Consider the following 21,472-nt stretch of genomic DNA (forward strand, 5'->3'; position numbering starts at 1 on the left):
TTTGAATGCTCTTTTTTAATAAATGAATGTGCCCTATTATATTTACATGGCCATTTGAAATGTTTCCACTTTTCACATGTGGCACTTCTGACCAAAAACTAAGCACTTATAGTATGATCCCTGGTGTGAGCTTTCTGTTACCCATCCACTCATCAAGGTTCCTCTTGAAGAGTGATAGTGAGGGGCTCTGTCTTATGTAGATCGGGACGCTGTTCCATAGTAAGGGAAGTCTCTGCGAAGGGAATCTATCCCTCCAGCATGTTCTATTCATTGCTGTGTTGAGGTTTATATCCCTAGAGTGTGTATCTCGAGTAGATTTGGTTTTGCTATGATGGAGCATGTTCAACAATTCTGGGTTGGACATGGCTCTGTACGTTAGACAGAGATTGCCTCTGAGAAAGTGACATGCAACAGAGAACAGTCTTAGCTTTTTCAATCATGCTGCATAGGGCAACTGTTTGAGGCCAGTAATCCTCTTGGTTAGGTACCTCTGTGGTCTCCCCAGCTGCTGGAGATGTCTAGCCAGGTACATTCCAATTGGTGCATTGTACTCAATAATGGGTCTGATGAGGGAAGACTAGAGGGGCACCATTACATCCTTAGATCTTGATGCAAACCCTTTTGTGATCAGATGGGTCACATAGAAGGATTTTCTAACCACTTTGGCAACATGGTTATCAAAGGAAAGCTGACTATCTACTTGGGTCCCCAGAGACCTTATTTCTTCTTCAGATTTCAGGGGATTACCTCCTATGTTGTAGTTTGTGGGTACTCTGTTTTTTTCCAAAGGGGATTACTACGCATTTTTTTTACATTTAGCTTGAGACCATGGCTTTGACACCATGCATCAGTCTCATTTAGGCCCTTCTGGAGGATATCCATGTTAGCCGGAGACTCTATTATAGCACCCAGTTTGCAGTCGTCCACAAACATAGTCAGCCACAGCCCTTCCATGCTTGCCTGTACTTCTGAGAAGTATATGCCAAACAGGAGGGGCCCCAGGACAGAGCCCTGAGGCACACCACTCGTTACTGGTCTGGATTCGGACATAGATCCCACTACTCTTACTTTATGGGATCTGTCTGAGAGCCAGTTTGCGATCCATCTTGTGACATAAGGGTTTATGCCCAGGCTGGTGAGCTTATCAATAATACCTGAATGGGGAATGGTGTCAAATGCTTTAGCAAGGTCAAGGTAAGACATGTGTACCTCCTTTCCCTTATCTATAGCCTGAGTAACTGTCTCAAAGAAATCCACCAGGTTCAGGAGGCATGATCTGCCCTTGACGAAGCTGAACTGCGTGGGGTCCAGCGACTGGAGGTTCTCAATCTCTCCATTTATGAGTTCCATAATGATTCGCTCCATAGCCTTACAGATCAGACTGGTCAGGCTTATTGGTCGGTAGTTCCCAGGGTCAGTTGTGGCCCCACCCTTGTGTAGCGGGACCACTGTTGCCGTGGGCCATTCTATGGGCACATATCCTGTGGAGAGGCTGAGACTGAACAGGGTATTAAGATGCAGGGTTAATTCCTTTTGGAGCTCATCGCTCCCCTTCTCTCGCTTGGGCTCATGGCTACCTCCACAATTATGACAGTTGACTATGAGGCTTTTCATAGGTTTTGCTGAATCACCCTTCTGCTTTACTGAGTGTGCCCTGGGTTTCACTGTAGCTGCTCTAAGTTTTGCTGAAGCGATCACACCCTTAGGCCTGTATCTTTTAACCTCATGCTGCATACCATCAAAATTAGCACTGGAGGGCACTGCAAGCATGCTTTTCTCATTTGTAAACATATTCATGTGCTTTTCTGTAAGCTCATATATCTGACAAATCTCTATGGCTTTGTTTAAAGTTAAATCAGTCTCAAAGCAAATTTTTTCTCACTGCATCATCTTTAATACCAAACAGAAGCCTTTCTTTTATCAACTCATCTCTTAGATCACCAAATCTACACTTTTTTGCCTTATTTCTCGTGTTAGTTATATATGCTGCAAAAGTTTCACCAGGCTTTTGATCTCTTGTGTAAAATATGTGTCTTTCCCTTGTAATATTTGTTTGGGGGTTGCGGATTTCTGTAAATTTACATTTCAAGCACTCAGAGTCTTCCTGCATTTCAGCTGGTACTGCAATATGGCAGTCTTTCCCCTCCCTGGCCTACATAGCAGGTGCATACACAAATGAACGCTCCCTTTAAGTGGCTTCTGAACCAGCTAGATTAAGCAGAATAACTGTTTTTGTACATGTATCTTTAGCAGAAAAAGCAGCCTGTATGAAAATATTGTACTCTTACTCAAACACTCTCAAATTTTCTGCAATATTATTATCAACACAAGTGGAGCAGGTCTGCAAAATCCTTCTGCCATGCCAACAAACTGCCCTTAACACAGCATGAACTTGGCCCTTGGAATTATGTCAAGCACACACACCAGGTACTTGAAAAATATTCAACTGCACAACAATCTCTTCAAAATAACTGTACTGTAATACTGCACACACTGGCCAATACTTTGTACACTTCAGATACTTCGAATAGCTTTAGTTAATATGAAAACAGAAGCACACAGTGAAAAAAATATAGTCATTTTCTTTTTTATATATATTTTATGTGATTTGGAAGTTATTTTAAGCATTTGTGTAAGCACTGAGAGTACTTTTATCAACATGTAGTAGTTTCAAACATTTCATTTAATTAGAAACTCATTTTGAAAATTTTGAATGCTTTGTTTTATATTTGAGTAAAAATAATTTAAATGAGTTTTAGTACCTGAAATTATCTTTATGACCTGCTTGTGAGTCATTTTAGCTTCATATGATTCACGTCTGTATATTCCTCCAGCTGTAACTGTGTGCCTCATAGTTTTCAAGAAGTTTCACCTTGGATCCCATTTTGACACCATGTCGCTCATCTTGTGCATTCAAATAAGATAATGAGGCTTGAATGTTCATTTAAGTTATTTATTATACAAAAACACATCAGGATGGATGACTGGAGCATAAAACCTAAACAAACTAACTGACTGACTGCTACACACATGCATGCCTTCACTTCAGCTGTTCACTCAAAATGGCACTCTTGTTTGCACGTGCTTATATGCACGTGCCCATGGACTAGAATGGCTCTTAAAGGTACAACACACACTCTGATCTACAGTGATGTCCATCCCAACCCAGGCCAAAAACCCACCAAATAATGTAAATGGTAAAGAACTACTCCTAAAAAAACTGTGACTTAACTAACCCTCTTCAACCACCACCTCAGACTATAACTCTTACGCACTGTACTGTCCCACCATTAACCACACACCTATCCATACTAATAAAACTGGTACATCAAACCATTCACTCCATCATTCTTCAACTGGTCTTCCAAAAAATTGTATATTGTCATTATGAACCACTATAGCATTTGTAATAAAGTTGCAGAACTACATGCCTGGATATCACAGTATAACCCTGACATTCTTCCCAACAGAAAAATCGAGCGTAAACCTAATATAAAGATTCTGAACAACTCCCTGCAGGCTACAGTATTATTAGAGCTGATAGGCCCCACAAGAAAGCAGTTTGGGTAGCCATAATTTATCAAAGTTCATTCAGTCTCCCTCCTGATTCACTCAACACCCCCAAATTCCAAAATGGAGTGGTTGTGTCACTGCTAAAGCTTAACAATAAAAAAACAGCTATGTTTTGTTACAGTCTATGTCCTACCTGGAAATAATTAAAAGGAATCCTCTCCTGTACAGCTAATGCTATGCCTTATCCTTAACTAAGCCACAGCTTACCCAGTCTCTGTCCTTATCAACAGATCAACAGCTGAATCTTATGCACCCACATTAAGGAAACAATCCTATACTATCCCTCTTCATGACTGTGGCATCTCTGCTGATGTATCTAACTTTCTGCCTTTTGCAATATCATTTGTCTCAAAACTTCTTGAAAGTTGTATTCATATGCAACATATCCACTAAATTCTATAAGAACTGCTCTTAAAATCTGCCCAGCACTTAGTACAACTACTACCCTCCTATCATTCACTTACACCATAAACAAATACAAGGACTTGGAAAAACTGTTTTTCTTCTTATTCCTAGACCTGTCAAAAGCCATAAATACAGTTTCTTATCCCAAACAAATGTATAAAGTGTCTCAGTTTGGATTATCCTCTTCTTAATTACTGTAGTTACATAGCTATTTACGTAACAGGCTCCAATCTGTGAAATGTCAGAATACTCTCTCTCCATACCTGCAAGTCTCCACTAGTGTACCCCAAGGTTCTATTCTTGATCCTGTCCTCTTTAATGTCTTTATCAATAACTTATATACCTCTAAGTGAATCTACACTGATATGCGCATCCATTAACCTGCCTTAACTCCTAAATATCACACAAAAAGCTTTTTCTCATTTGAGAAATGGTTTCACAATGCCCAGCTACTACATAATCGTAAAAAAAAAAAACAAAGTTAATGCTATTTTTCCCCAACTCATACATGCCTAATAAAGTAAAGTTCAAAACTGTTTCACCCACCAAAACTGAAATTGAAGTAGTCTCCCACACAAAGCCTCATAGAATGATTAAGTTAGACATGTATGTTCAAAATAACATAAAAAAGACTCACCACTAATTAGAAATAATCTATAGGCATGAAAATTTCCTCAGCAATACCACCAAATTACTGCAGCCATTATGTACCTTCTCTCAACTCCCTTATATAGGACACCCATCCTAACCAACCTTCAAGCTACAGTTAACAATAAGCTGGAGCAAGGAGGAATGCTATAAGAAGATTGCAAAATTTGCCACCAGCAAATAATACCATGGCCACCAATTGCCCTTAAGGCAAATTGGCTTGAACTTCCTCACCACTTAGATTACATGCAGCTTATCTCTTCACACAACATTATCCATGCAGCCGATGACTGCCCTGCTCTTACTCCTATTTTCCATTCCTAGCACCCTAACAGATTACTTTGCTCTAGTGAACATCTTCTCAGCATATATAAACCCCAGGAATCTTCTGGAAAAAGAGTGTACTCATACTCTGTTGCTAAGAAATTGAATTTTATCCCTCTGCAAATTACATCTACCTCTAACCTCTTCAACTTCAAACTACTACTACCCCTAAAAAATACCTAAATGATGTGACTACCTAAATAAGACTTGGATCTGCTCCAGCACTGCCCCTGGCTGAGCCTATACCCCCCCCCCCCGCCCCCATCTCCAGTACACTTTTTACTAATGTCTTCTCTTTGAACATAGTTAATCTGTTTCTTAGGTAAAGGACAAATATGATTTTTCTTAGGCTATATTATCTAGTCATCTCTGTTTCAAAGAGTGCACTCAGTATATTAGTCGCCATTCCGAAATGCAACTTCTGAATACTTTAACTGTTGACAATGTTTTTTTCAGCTTTTTATATCTGTCCATGTATTTGCACTATGTATGTATAGGTTCACACTTTATGAATTGAAGTTGAATTTTTAGTTAGTTAGTATCTTGTTTGTCTGTATTGCTTTTGTAAAAACTTTATTTAAGTGCAACCATGTTATCTCAACGTTGAGCTCTTCCCCAAGCCTCCAATGAAAATGGGACACGATCCCAGCCAAATGTCCTTGTTAAATGAACATGAAATAAATAAATAATAAACTTGTATGTCTTATACACTCTCATAGCAAGATAATTAACACTTTCGGTATAGTAGGCAGGAGGTAATTCCAAGAAACGTGGTGCTATTAATATGTTCTGTAAACTTTCTCAGATCTGTTCTGCCACCTTTTCACATTAGAAAGTCATCTAAGAAAGGACAATAAAAACAAATGTGTTTGAACACATCTTGACTGCACAGATAATCATTTTCTCAATAAAGACATTACCAGTTTGATATAATTGAGGCGCATCATTGTCCCCATAGCCACACCTTTCAATTGTTTATAAACAGTTCCATTAAATGTGAAAAATACTAGTGAACACTTGATTAATGTAATCCAAAATCCATTCAACTTCTGATAGAGAGCACCACACATCATTAACAAAACTATTACTAACCCATTATGTCCCAATATCATAAAGTACATACACACACACACACACATATATATATATATATATATATATATATATATATATATATATATATATATATATTTATTATGGAAAACCAAAGGAATCTCTTCTACCAGATCTTTGCTTCTTTGTTATGTATTCCAGCACAGTGTTAGCAAAAATAGAAATGGTTCCATTTTAGAACGTCTAGCTCAGTGTATAGGCCTCAGTAGATGATCCACTTTGTCCTTATGATCTTTAGACATACCAAAAATCACTACCAGTGTTAGTTTTGGGATGGAAGCAGCATTTATAATTCTTGTTGCAATAAACTGTCCAACACTAATTCATTCAGCCATCCATCAAAACTCCTTGCTGCTTTTCTGTATGGACTGATACTCACATTATCATAAAACTTAGTGTCTACTAATAAAGTCTCAATTTTAATGTTATAGTCTAAAGTGTACATTACAACCATAGCCCCAGCCTTATCTGTGTTGATTGCTCTTATTGCCACTGGTTGTAGAAAATAATGATGCTGCTATTTCTTCCATATGTTTATGTTTATTAGAAAGGAACGCTATCTCTTTCACACATTTTTTCATAAGAGTTAATCTCTGGATACAGTATATTCCTTGAAAAATCATCAATATCCCAACCAAATCAATCCATTTAGCCTGTTTAGCCAGTATGAAAGAAAAAAAAATTGGACAATCACAATGACTTAAAATCCTTGAAGAGTAACTGAAAACCTTAATTGTGAAAGTCAAATCAGTTATCTGCCTCGTTTAATTTCTGATTCCTTTATGAATGTTTTTGCTGGTTTCGTAGTTGCATTTGTTTTTTTCTTTTGCTTTCATTTTGCTTTCCACAGTGTGCATAGTTGCTTTGTACATTTGTTCTTGTGGGCAAATGAGAAAACATTTTTTGTCATGCTTTTTCAACATTTCTGTTAATATTTCCTCTGCTGTGGAAAAAATGGAGAGGGAGGAAAAGATCATTGAAATTCAAAACCTGCCGTACTATTTGGACAATGATACGCCTGTTAATGGCAGTCGAGTACTGAAATGAAACATAAAACAATTAGCTTGCGTAAAAATCCAGTACTTGTGCTTAAAGACTTGGGACCCCCTGATGCTAATTCATGTGGAGATCAATTCAATATACATTTAGACTTGGAACAAATATTTAAGGAAATTTATTATGCTCTAATTAAGGTTAAGTGGATACAGTAAGATAAATTGTACTTTCAAGCTTATCTCAAACTAAAAAGAGAGTTTACAAAGAACCAAACTTAAAGGGACTTACACATAAATACATACTTATGATGGTGAGTATTCTGTAAAGGTTGAGTACAAATGAATGCATCTGCCACTACAGCTGATGCTAAATATAGTTGAGAGGCTCACAATTAATATGCATGTTTCAAAAGCTATAATACAAGAATGTATGAATATCATTCCCCTTTTTCATGGGACTGTACTTCGGGGGACATATACCTCTCAACTGTCCAGATTTTTGCCTCATATTTTTACTGCATTTTTCAGAAAACTGTGGTTTTTCTGGCAAATCACTGTCAAATTATTAAAGACTGAAGTCAGAAAATAATGACAGACATTTGAGTTTCAGACTTCATACCCTTTAGAAAAGTCATACTAATGCAAAATCTGGTACGATATCTACTTTCTAAGTTGGTAATAACATTATTTAAAAATGTCCCTATTTTTGGGCCTTTGTACCCTCAGTTATTTATGGCTTTGTCTAGATTTCTTGCTGTAAGAGGTTGAGAGGTATGACATGTATCATTATATAATATGGGAAAGAACAAGATGTGGATGAAATGAGGAACTTATTTATATATGTGGAAGGATTTAACTGCATGGGGGATATACAAAATGTACAAGGGTATTAGGGATGACAATGCCTAGTGGTTGGCGGCTATGTAAGTAAGCATATGCAGTGGAAAGGACATAACTCAGGATTAGGACTGTAAAGCATGATCTGAATGTACTGGTTATGGGACTGTTAAAGGAAGAAGTACTATTTACTAACTACGTCACTGTGTGTCTGATGGTCTGTCTATACATCCAGCCTAAAGCAGCCAGCTGAAACACACAATACAGGTTTCTACTACACCACAAGGGCAAAATGGATTTTTTATATATAGTGCATTGCGGTGCATCCTTTGAAGAGAGCACGACATATAACTAATCTATGTTATATCTCTCAGGATTTTTCAGGAATCCAGCACGCTTTTATTTTGAGCATACAGCAGAGTCTCTATTGGATGTTTTAGACCACATATTTTCTGTAATTCTGTGCCTTCCTGATGAAGTTTTGTCTTTCCCTCTAGTAACATTTCATTTAATACTCAAACTGTTCAGTTATGGACAGTGTTGAAGCATGATAATCTGCTTTTAATGAGATATTAACACAGTAACGCAAAGCTGAAATAACTAATGTTAGTGGGAGTAATCAGGCCTCCTTGTAATGAACTGTAAAATGATACTGAAACAAAGTGTCTTCAGTGACAACTTGACCTGATTAGCTGTCAATTATGTATTCAAATCACAATATACTACTAGGATTTCTCATTAACTTTATTAGTAGGTGATCCTTTTGAGTGATTTTAATTGCTTGTTTTAACATTGTGATTCAAGCTTTAACTTACACAAGGGTCTTGTGAAAAAAAGTCTTGAAGTTATTAGCTTTATCATTAATTTTGGAAAACTAGACTAAAACATAGTTTTTAGTGACTCATTGCTATGATATGAACTGCAGCTAGCCTGAACAGTACACTTTCAGAATGTTAAATGCTGCTAGTGACAATATGGGGTCAATCCCCTTCTAATGTGAAACTGATTGACTCAAGTTCTGACTCCATCTAGACTTTGCTAGCACAAATTCACCTGCTTTAAGGACTGTCATACTCTACTATATGTACAGAAAGCATGTTCTAAAGAATTGAGAAATAAGTTATTGCAGTATAACGTCTGTTACCTTCTAAGATGCTGTAAAGGCAATTCTACAAGTTGTACTGCAACAATTTTCGAAATTAAAGTGAAAGGGGGATATAAGCAATTGACTGTAGATGAAGAGATCACTGTTTCAAATCTGTGTGTCCTTTAGTGGGGTGGGTCTTTGTCCGGCAGTTGCTGCAAGCAACTAAAGCTTTGACAAGTCAATGAGCTCATTCCAGTAACAAGGGTGCAGGAGTTTGAATCCTTCCATCTTCATTTATCTATTGTGTGGCCTAAGCAAGTTACTTAGCAAGACATTGCTTAGGATTAATTGGAATTTCAGGATAGGTTCCTTAATGGTCTCCTGGAGTACATTTCTAGTAACTACCTACCTATTTATGAAGGTGATTAAGTTTGAACAAGAATCTATAGCACACGTAGGACTGGTTCAACCTTATCACTAATGATGGTTCCCTAATATCTAATGAATACATATTCAAATAATTCCAAGTTATCTTGCAAAGATGGACTAATTTTGTCATTGAACATTTTTGCCAGTACTATGAAATTAATTTGCAAAATTCAATTTAATAAGTGTAATCTAGCTATGATGATATGGAGAAAATGGCAATACGCATCAGATAACATGCTCAGTGTATGTACTCCTCTACAGAAATTACCATTCCACATTCTTTGATTTTTATCTGCAAGCTTTACAAAATCAGTTCTAGATGCATAGGATTAAAAAAGTAAACTTTTTAACAGGCATGGCTCTTCTGTCTGAGAATAGTTACAATTGTTTAAGACATTCACACCAGACCAAGATGGGCTCTTGATTAATTACCCATTAAAACCTTACTTCTTAACAATTTTATACAAACAAGTTTGAAATCTGTTGTATTGAATAAGTATACTTTCCATGCTGCTAAAATAATGCCAAAGCAGTTCTTATAAAACATGAGAATGATGTATATCCTTTTCCTCTTTATTTTTTTGAACTACATACAAAATTTGAATAATATTTCTGCTACATCTGATGCACAGTAAGCACTGCACATTTATTCTAGTAACTCAAACCAAGGCTGATATTAAAGATATTTTAGAAAAGTTTCCTTAGGATATTGACATTTGTAAAGAAAAAACAGATGGCCATTTTACCATCAAATTAATTCTGAGCTGTGACGCCTGCCTTGGTTGTTCATTTCCACTGCATTATACACTGTGCTTATAAACACAGAGACAAGGCTTTGGGCACACCTCCGTTAAGAAAACAGCCTTTGTGAATCACAGAAGCATTTATGAATTAACCTCATTAACAGACGGACACATGGACAGGGAATATGCATTCGTTTGGGCATGTTTTAAGTAAGACATTTACATTTGGTGTAACATAAATGCAGAGTAGCATGTGTCTTACCCAGTCATTACATTATGGCTTCTCCAACAAGGGCCAGGGGGGTGTTTTGGGGGGAGGGTAGATGCTGGCTTCTGACCGAAACAAGGTAGTACATTTTAATTCTAACATGTTTCAGACAGATATTCCTGTTCTTGTAAACAATGACTTGTGCAGAAATTGTAGGTACAAAAAATGTCTAATCCTATCTCACTACTTCATGATTTCTGAGAAGAATATACAAAACATCTATAAGACTTTGTTTGACAACCACAGAAATAAATGTCCAGATACAAGGTTCTGTACATTCCAAAGGGTAAAAGTGGCAAATCCTGAACTGCTTAATTTACAATTAGACAGCTGAACTCTATATACTCTTGTATTGCTTATATCTCAGTTACAGCTAAAGGTGGAAGACATTAGGAATGTCTATGATTCCCACGAATATACTAAAAAAGCATTATACATTAAATTGTATCGACTTATATATTAGCTGTGCTGTATGATCCTATATTTATCAAGTACAACACAAATTTATTTTGGTGTTTTATCTAATGCACATCTCATAGGAATACTAAAACTGAAAATAATATTGCAAACATAAATAATGCACTGAAATTCAATTACAGTAATACTTAGATATTTAAGTATATAAGTATTTACACAGGTTGTGGTAAGCAAAAAAACCTGTTAAAGTTTGTTGATACAAAGAATATTTAGTCATATCTAATGATAAGTTGAAACACAAAAGTATGTAGAAAACATTCAATATCTGCATGTCTTGTTATCCAGAAAACCTGCAGCATATATGTACTTCAAAATAATGCCAACAATAATATATAAAGTAATATTTATACTTGTCTGTTTTCTTTATCTTGAATATCTGAATACTGCTGCTAAAGTAAGGTATCTTACAGAAAAAAATATAGCAATTATATTTCCATATTATGAAGTATGGGGATTTAGTATGCATTTTGGGTAAGGGTAGTGAAAAACTCTGTAAAGTTTATCAACTCACTATAGATAATGCTCAGATGTTTGTAAAAAATGAAGTCTGAGTAATAATGTACATTGCAATAATATTGCAATAACAGATACTTCCTAGTTTCTGAAAATAGTGACATCTTTAGTGTTCTGGTTATATTAGAATTATAAGATATGCTATATACTGACAGTCCATCAGTAATCCTTAGAGCAAAAGGACAAAGTTTGAAACCAATAACTGATACACTTTACAGGTCTTATCAGTGACAGTTTTATTGCTTACCAACAATAAAACAACTGTAGTAAAACAACCATAATAAAAGTAATAGAATTTCTAGATGGTTATTACAGAAAAAATAATACATCTGAAGACGATATTCATCACTGCCAAATAGAATTTTTCAATCAGTTTAACTCTGCAGCAACAATAAAACAAACTAACTCACATTAAAAAAACATAAAACAAGTAATAAGACTGTCAGTTGGATATTGCAAAAGAAAAAAAATCTGGAAAGCTTATAACTGACTTCCCCCACTGGAATAAATAAAATAAACCATAGAACCCCTTATATAAGAAAGTGGGGCAGTGTGAGGGAACTTAATTGTTCTACTGACAACCCCCCCCCCCCCCCCGAGGATGTGCTACAGCAGTAAGCATAATCATACACAGCTGTCATATCACCTACAGAGAAGGTCACAGGATCAGTAAATTATAATGTTGAGGTAGATCCTTCTAGTCCTTTCAGAGGGATGTGGATCATATGAATGCTATTCCATATAATAAATAAACACACTGGTAAATGCAACAACACATTTTCATACAGCAGTGTACAGACACATTCTGAGACAAAAATATCTGTCAAAAGAAAATCAATGAACACATAACATATGATAATAAGGATGACTGATGAATTTTACCAAAATTAAATATTAGGTACTATAAATCTCTGCAATGCACAGAAAAAACAACAGGTAATTCACACATTGTAGGTTCTGGCTAACAGAAATAAAGGAATCAGCATCACATGAATCAAAGGTAGCTTAAAAGGTATCCATGCAAGATCCATATAGGCACCTGTTACAATATATACACATTAACTTATGAGCAGTTGTCTTAAAAACACAGTGACATCATCCCTTGGATTATATCTTCATAAAAATAAATAAACAAACAATCAAATAAATAAATAAAGGCAATGCTACTTTTATAACGGAGTCACATTTTCCACCCCAAATTTAATGTAAAAGTCAACAATAGTGAACAAATGAACAAATCTAAGGTTAGAATTCATTGTCAAGACCTGTGTGCTAATGCAGTACTAATATTCAGATGCTTTACATATAGGATAACTCACTGCTAAGAAGACATGTATTACAACATTGTGCTAGAATCTTCCATACCCTGCTCATAACCAGTGCAGTTACTGAGTAGGACTATACCTTTTGCTGTTTGTCTATGAGTCTGAGCAACTCTCTTAAAAGTTATAGAAAACAAGTCCTCCAATATCTTATTACATTGATACTTAAACCAAAATCAACAATCTTGCTTAAACAACACAACATTCATCAGTTAAAGATTCCAAAGTAAAAGCTATGAAAATCTTCTCAGTAAAATATACATGGATTGTTACACATCAACAATAAGCCAACCACTACATGTACATTAACAGTTCTTAATGATATTTAAAGTGCATTACTCATGAATAAGTAAAACTGCTCCTGATAAAGACTGATTTTTGCATGTAAAATGAAATAAATGAATCTATGTATTCACATTTCTAAATTCAAATGTATTGCAAAATTACTGTAATACACAATAATACTGTTAGTTATGCTGAGATATATTCACTTTAGGTGCATTTGTTGAACTTCAGTTGCCACTGTGACTAAGCCCTACTAATCATAACTACAGTCCAGCATAACCCTCCTTGACCATGCGTTAATGCTACTAACTCCAGGTGGAATTTCAGTTTCATTTCTTCAAACTAGAAATCCAATTCAGTCAAGTCTGATTTTAATTTCCCCGATTGTTTTAGCATTACTTTTGCTAATATTAACTTTGTTCCAACTTGCCCCATGTCTGTCAGTGATTATATTATTGTTTACCTTAATGACTGATTTCATTCATTTAGTCTCTGCATGTCCATTGAATCCTATTCAGTGCAACAAGATATTAAGTCTAAATATGTAAATTAATCATCTTGTTTAAAGGGTTTATATATCCTTCTCATCTTAGTCATTGTATTCTATGGTATGCATATGGTGGATTTCTAATATTTCTTTGTAGCTGTCTTTTCATAGGTTTAATAGAAAATATTACATTTTACTGTACCTCCTTTACTCCTTTTGCTTTATTTAACTTGTAAGAAATCTATACAGGTAGCACATTGTCCTCATTACCTCTAACATTAGTTATGTAAATGGTTACTTCAGGTATTCTTGATTTAAAATAGTGCACTGTGTCTCCATATATTTTTGTTGCTAGGCTATATATTATGCTTACATTCTTGTATCACCTAACCCTTACTTATGTTTATTTTTGCAGTTTTGTGGCCATCAGTTCTATTCACATTATCAGTGTTTATAATGTAACTTCTATACCTTTTTTTGTACTGAAAAATAAATAGTTTTCAGTATACTGGTGCACTTGAAAGCAAATAGAACAATTTCTCTTCAGGAGTTTCTAAGTGGGGGGGGGGGTGATAACTGTGTCTACTTTCCAGACATTTTGCTGCCCAATACTTAAATTATACACAGAGTATAAGAAGAAAAAGAGACATGGAACCTCTACATGGGAGCATCAGTACATATACTATACATGTACCTGTACGATAAATCTACTAGTCAACATGAAAAAGAAAAGAACATAGATATTGTGATAACACAAACATATAACCTCATTTGATGCTGCCAAATAATATGTATGAGCCAGGGGCTGCAGACTCACAATCAGCATTGTTGCTCACATAATTACATATTAAAAGTAATTGGCCTTTAAGACTAAACAGTAGCTAAACATTGCAGCACAGAGTAAAAGTAACCCCCTGCCATATCCATATAAACTTTACACTGTACAGCTACAGATCATAATTGTAATCACTGGCTCCCCAGGATTTCATCCACCTCAGAACAAACCCATTCCTCTCAGTGAAATCTTACTAACGGCAATTGAAAATATTCCAAGATGATCTTGCACACAAACACACCTGAAGTTTTCCAAGTATGGTTAATAACTGTCCAGTACAAACAGACCTTTCTTTGTTTGAACAATATTGCTGCTACCAGTCAGGTCACTCTGACACACTAAGAACACAGATACTATTGACCATTAAAATAAGCCAGCTGCCAAATATGTATGGTTGCAAAACCTTGTACACTAACTCTTCAAAAGGCAGAAGCCAACAGCTGTTTACATCAGTTCAATATATATATATATATATATATATATATACATATATATATATATATATATACATATATATATATATATATATATATATATATATATATACATATCATCGTAGGGAAATAAATAAAACACCTGCCACACATATTAAAAACTGAATAATAAAATTCATTACCTGAAATAAATGCAATTTATGCCATGCACTTTATAATATTAAATATTCAAAAAGCTTTACACTTGCACAAAGAAATACAAACTAAATGGGTATAAACGGATAGATGGAATAAAGAAGAATTCTAACTAGCAGCATTTCTAGCCTTTTTACTTCCAGAAGCTAAATGAAAGTGATTCACACTGACAGCACCTTTTTGTATTCTTCCATTTAATACTCATAGTTCTTTATACTGCCCTGATATTTTTAGGGCTGGTTTCCTCAATGACTTAACTAACTAGTTAGTAATAATGTTGTATAAGAATGAGGAAATGTGTAAGTAACAAAACAGTAAGATTATCAATCCATGATGCCCTGCAGTGGAAATATTAATAATTTTTTTAACTTGTTTACATTTTCAAATTTATATTCATATTTTCTTATAATGTTACTGAGGTGCATAGAGTGAAATGTCATTGCAAAGGACAGAAATGCATTGCCATTGTCCATATATAGTTTACTATACTAGAGATAGTGCTAGTTGTATGTCAGTAATTATGAAGATATGCAATATTTTCACATTTACATTCATATTCCCAAAACCATGTGATTTACAAACTATTGCATAGCATCAGGTGAAATTTTATAGTTGCTGAAGAAAATCATTACTTATATTTGCACTGCAAGTTCTATATCTTGAGACAGATTCAGTGCTACCTATGTTGTTTTTATACAGTCATTTTTCACGTTTCTCTAAGTATTTTAGTCAACAAACTCATTTCTTGCAGTTATGTGAAAGCTCATATATAGTCAAACAAATGTGTCCTAATAATATATGGTTGGGTTGTACAGCTTCAAAGATATGAAAAGCTGTTTGTGAAACTTTCAAGAAAAATATATGCCAACTGTGAATTAACTGAATATTTGAATATTACAGCGTTAATTAAACTTATATAAAGCTTAACTGCTACTATTGCTATTTGTATCTTTTTAACATAATTTATTGTTAGACAGATATTTACCACTGTTTGCCTTATGGTTTTTTTTAACATGAATGCCCAGAAAATGTTTTGCAATGTAATTTGTAAGGATGTGTATAGGCTGCCAAAGGGGTGTGGCATTCCACATTTCTGAAGTGTTAATGAGCTATTTCTTAGACTTAGAACTGTAAACTGCAGTCGCATGCTTCACAAGCAGATGGAGTCTAGACTGATAACTTTCAGTAATGCAGTTCACTAAGTAAGGCAATAGTTCTCTCTGTCTCTACCTCAATAAAAGAGTCCCAGGCAGCATGCCTGTTTTTATTTATTTATTTATTTAATGTGAATAAAAGTTTCATATTTCCACAGTCACATACATCCAGTGGAAGTCCAAATAAGGCAATGCCTTCTTCTGCATTGGAATAATACTTCAAGGAGCATTAAGCTTTAATCACTGCAAATATGTGCCACTTCGTAAGCTAGTTTCACTTTTTTAAGAGTTTTGCTGCATGTCAGATAAAGCAACTGTACCTCCTGTAGAGTTTGCAAGATTTGTTGGGAGTCAGCAACCACAGCTATATTTACAAAATTGTATAAACATCACTCAGTTTGCCCTTTGCCATATTTTCCACAGAAAACTATTATTTTAGCTTAATATATTACCACATCTCTGCACATGTGAGCACAGAAGATGTGACAACTCATGTTACATTGTTAAACCCTGTTACACAAATATAAACAATTAATGATTCTAAAAAGGGAAAAATAGAATGTACTGTACAGAATTTGTAAAAGGTTTGTCTGATATGTGATTATGGGATACTATACTCTGTTTTACAGGTGGAACATTTCAGTGGAAGTAGAAGCATTGAAGAAAGTCTGTTGACACATAATAAAATATGAGACACACGTGAGTGTCATAAACATCGTGGGGAGGGAAGGGAAGGAATTTAGGGTGGCAAGTTGGATGTGAAAAGAAAAATGAAGTGGGAGAGTTCATTTTCTAGGGAGGGTGAAGACATGAATGAGAAAGGTAGCAGGGTAGATGGTGATTTAAGAGGTTACATAGGTTCTCTGGTGCGGTGGTGGTGCTGCGGTAGCATTGTCGCCTCATAGCAAGATGTTGTCCCATTCGATTCTCAGCTAGAGCGTCTTCTGTGTGGAGGCATACGTGAATGGGGCGTGCCTTTGTTGAAGGTTGTGCGTCAGGGCTAGTAACCCAGTACGTAAAAATCCACTACCAATCATTAGCGGACCGGAGTTCTGTTGTGGCGACCCCTAACCGGGAAAAGCCGAAAGACACAAACAAACAAAGGTTCTCTAGTGGTTTGGAATTTGCAGGTAGACACAGACTATCTCTGGTACTGCTCCTTCAATGTCATCATATCTGCAGATTGGGCAGTTGGGAGGTCTGTGAGAACCCCAAGGACACAGAGTCTTTTTTCAAATCAATTGGGTGCTGAGTGCAATGGAGAACAGGGAACTGGAATAAGAGAGGCAATAATAGTGTAGCAGAAAGTATTCTAAGAATTAAGGCAACACAGGAATGGAGAAAGGAGATTCTGTCACTAGGGATGACTGCAATCAGAGATACAGACAATAGGCAAGACAGGGCTGGAATGTATTGGAGAAAATTGGCAAAGGAACCAAGGAATTGAGAGCAAATAACTAGAGAGGGAAAGATGATAGAATGGGAAGATGACAAGAATTTATTTGAAGTGCAGGTTAGAAAGTGCCTTCCCTGTCAAAGATTGATATCACAGTATAGGCAAACAGAAAGAAATAGGGTGGGGGGGGGTCCTAAATGAAAAACTAACACTGGTAGAGTTTTTATTAGATTCTAAAATAGAAGCTGCCATTAAAAAGGAATAATTAGTAGAGCATATAAAATATTGCAATATAATTATAAGAATCAATCATAGGAGGTTAGAAAGGATTGGGAAGGAGATAGACTGGATAAGCAATTCACAAAGAAACAATGGGGGATATATGTATGTCTACCAAATATGCAACAAAATCTAGAAGATTAAAGATTTTTGCTTGGAAATGTTTACATGATATTTTTATAGTAGACTTTCAGAGAATTTTTTATCAGGTACACAGGAAATGCTGGAGGTGTGATGGGAAAAAAGAGGTAATTGGGAACATATTTTTTGGGAGTGTGATGAGCTGGCAGACTTTAAAGATTCCATGCAGACTAATTTGTCATAGATACTGGGTGAACAAATTGATATAAACAGGGAAATGATGTTGGGATTGTTAAATATTCTTTTCCTTTGCTACTGTCATTAAGCATTGCGCATGCTGCACACACATGAACTACAAATAAACTAACAATGACATCTGAAAGAGCTGTGCTTTAATAACAACAGTAGTTCTTTACCTCAGTTTCGACTTCTTTAATCAAGAATTCTGTACAGACCTATAAATAATTGCGGGGAGGGAAGGTACGAGCCCAAAATCAGGGACAATTTTTAAATACTCTACAAGTTAATAACATTTTGCATCACCTTGCATTTTCTGGACAATAAGTAGGACTAATGTCTGGCATTAATAACTGACAGTAGACTTTAGTGATTTACTATAAAATCAAAACTTTTACTAGGGACAGAGCAAAACTCTTAAGAGATATGATTTCATGTGGTCTTTTAATTAATTAATTTATTTACTTATTTAACATTTGTTTACTGAGCATGTCTGACTGGGACAGAGCCCATTTTCAGCAGAGGGCCAGGGAGAAGCTCTCCAGACACGTCTTTGGAATTTATTCTACTGTTATTATTACTGCACAGCGCATTTTTCAGAAACATAAACTAAAACACTACCGTCCAAATGCACTATGCTTTAATAAGAGCAGTACTTGTTGCATAAGTGATTTTAACTGTCCTTTTCAGACATTGCTACAGACATGGCATATTTCCTATAAATATAAAGCCCTGTACATTACAGTAACAACATGCTGCCATCAAACTGCCTGCTCTACAGCAGTCATAGTCACAGCTGCATGCAGATGCACCATGGATATTTAATGTGACAGTGCACTAGGTTGGGCAGATAGCATGGCACGATGGGGAGGAAAAGAAAGTTTGAGGAGGTGTGAATCAGGAACTGGATACAGGGACAGAGAGATGTATAAAATGTGCTGAAAGGGGTATTACATTTTACAAGAAAAAAGAACAAGTGATGCAAAAGATACATTTTTGTGCTGGCAGCACAACTGGAAATGATGGAAGGAATGTGAATTAGAGATAGTAAATATTTAAGATGAAAGTGAGGGGAGTACATGGTGTGGACAACAGGTGGGGGTAAAGAGATACTGAATGGAAGAGAAAAAATGAGACGGAACAGTGAAGAGTAGGGTGCTGTACAAAGAATGGGGATTACATTAGTAGGATGTGGTAAAGACAGTATTGAGGTTGTTAAGAATGCAGAAGAACAAGAAGGTAAAAGGGAAGAGAGAACTGATGTGTATAGGAGTGATAGATGGATCAGAATGAGTGTTATAAGGACATGTAGAAGAGTAACAGTTTTTTGAAGGGAAGATAGTGGTGGTGGTGTACTGAACAAAGGTTATTATGAGAAGGAAGACATTACTGAGGGAGGAAGAAGGTCATGCTGATGTTTGATGCATAAAAGAAGTTTGGTCAGTAAAATGGAACGCTTGGAGCTAGTGATGCAGGACATGGGTATAGAACAAGAGTTTAGGACCTCATAAAGATGCTATGTAAAAAAAAATCTTAGTGTAACTAATGCTCAGTAGGGGAACACAGTTACTTACAATACTGACATAGATGTTGATACAGAAATTTTAAAAAAGTGTCCAGGTGTGTGTGTGTGGGGGGGGGGGGGTTAGAGAATCAGACACCATGTATGCATGAAGCTTGACTGCAATAACCCAGTTCTATTGGCACAGGCAGACAAAGCTCTATGACCCAGATGACCAGAATTCAGCTGGACCTAGCAGGTGCAAGGGAGGAGTGGCCATAGCATCACTAGCTCACCTGGGACGTTGCAAGAGCACATATTCAAGGTGCATGTTGCTATGGTAGCAGCCCTTAGTGCAGGCTGCAGACCATGCAGAAATGCTGGTTCCAAAGAGAAAGAACAATCTTGAGGGGTTATGTTACTGCTGAAGTGAGTATCACTCCCTTATTGACACCCACTGCATGCCCAGTACTGGTGATTAGCATCTGGCAGGCTCATCGGGGTTAGGATTAAACACTATAAAACACCTGATGGCTGCCTTTGCCCTCTCTTAGTTGAATCTCATCTCACCTCTGATGAAGGGGAAATGAATAGGCCAACTGATGCTTGGCAGAAACTGGGGGAAGAAAAGTGAAAGAACAATGATGACGGTATTTTCTACTTCACACATATACTTATACAAGATTTTATCTGCAGTAAGTTAATAACTTAATTCTGATTATAAGGAAAAGATTATGCTATAGTCTTGTAAAATGCTGTATCATGCTAGCTGAAGTGTTTTTATTCTATTTCTTTTTACTATTAGGTTTACCAAACTGGTGCAGTTTACTCAGCAGTATATTTCCAAACACATACTTTCAAACAGAAGTGACTCTGACACTGCTTTACAGGTCACATAAAAAGGGCATATCTAAATAACATATAAGAAACATAATACAGTGACAATTCCTTAAGCCATTCTGTATAGTTCAAGATTTCCAGCCCTATCATTTTTTTTTTGTAAGAGCTGTATTTTTTCAGGTGGCTTGTCTGAGGGATATAAAAAGCAATGTCATGTTCAATGATGGCTCACACTGAGGTATAATGCAGTAGGGGGGGGTCTACCTGGAGTGGTGACATATGCAGAATTAGATGACAGGATATGCTTTGGTGACTTCGACAGGTGCACTCTGGCCAGCCTACCATTGTCACTTTAGCTTTAGTGATGGTGTTGATTTTTTTTTACTTGACAAGTCATTTTATTACCATAATTTGTGTCTTTCTTCTGAGTTTCATGATGCTACCATTACTGCTATTAAGAATGAGTTCACTACTGCTACTTTATATAGTATGACCCAGTATTTCCAATATAAAAAACATACAGGCACAAGAAATATAACTCACTAAAAAGTATATATAACACAGACATATCTGGGGGGGGTCTATATTAGATAAACGAAAGTTTATCTAATCCAATGCTGACATCATCGAAAATCCCAGAACTCGAAATCGCAATTGTGGGGGTCTGTGCCCCCCACACCCCCACTAAATATTCCAACTCCGAGATCGCACTACAGTAAGGAAAGGGCAAATATTCCCATCTTCACTGTACCACCATCTCACAAAAACCATGTCGAGTTCTGGGATTTTCGATGATGTCAGCATTTGATTAGCTAAACTTTCATTTAGCTAATATAGACCCTATGGAGGGAAGTATAGAAAATTGCATTCTAGACCAAAACAAACCATGACTTAATTGACATAATAAAACCATCAAAATGTACTGATATTAATTTGAACCTAATGTTTTTTTTTTTTTTTCACTTCATAAACATTATCAAATAATATTATGCTACCGTGCCAAAGTGCTCATAT

At 36.0% G+C, this 21,472-nt stretch overlaps 1 protein-coding gene across 2 annotated transcripts in view; it reads right to left on the reverse strand.

Moving 5' to 3' along the window:
- GABBR2 (gamma-aminobutyric acid type B receptor subunit 2) overlaps nucleotides 1–21,472 on the reverse strand; it is a 3,943,409-nt gene that overhangs the window by 1,886,169 nt on the left and 2,035,768 nt on the right. The window lies entirely within an intron of this gene.

This window comes from Protopterus annectens, chromosome 3.part0 (genome assembly GCF_019279795.1).
Source record: "Protopterus annectens isolate FY-2018-M chromosome 3.part0, PAN1.0, whole genome shotgun sequence".
NCBI classification, from domain to species: domain Eukaryota; kingdom Metazoa; phylum Chordata; order Ceratodontiformes; family Protopteridae; genus Protopterus; species Protopterus annectens.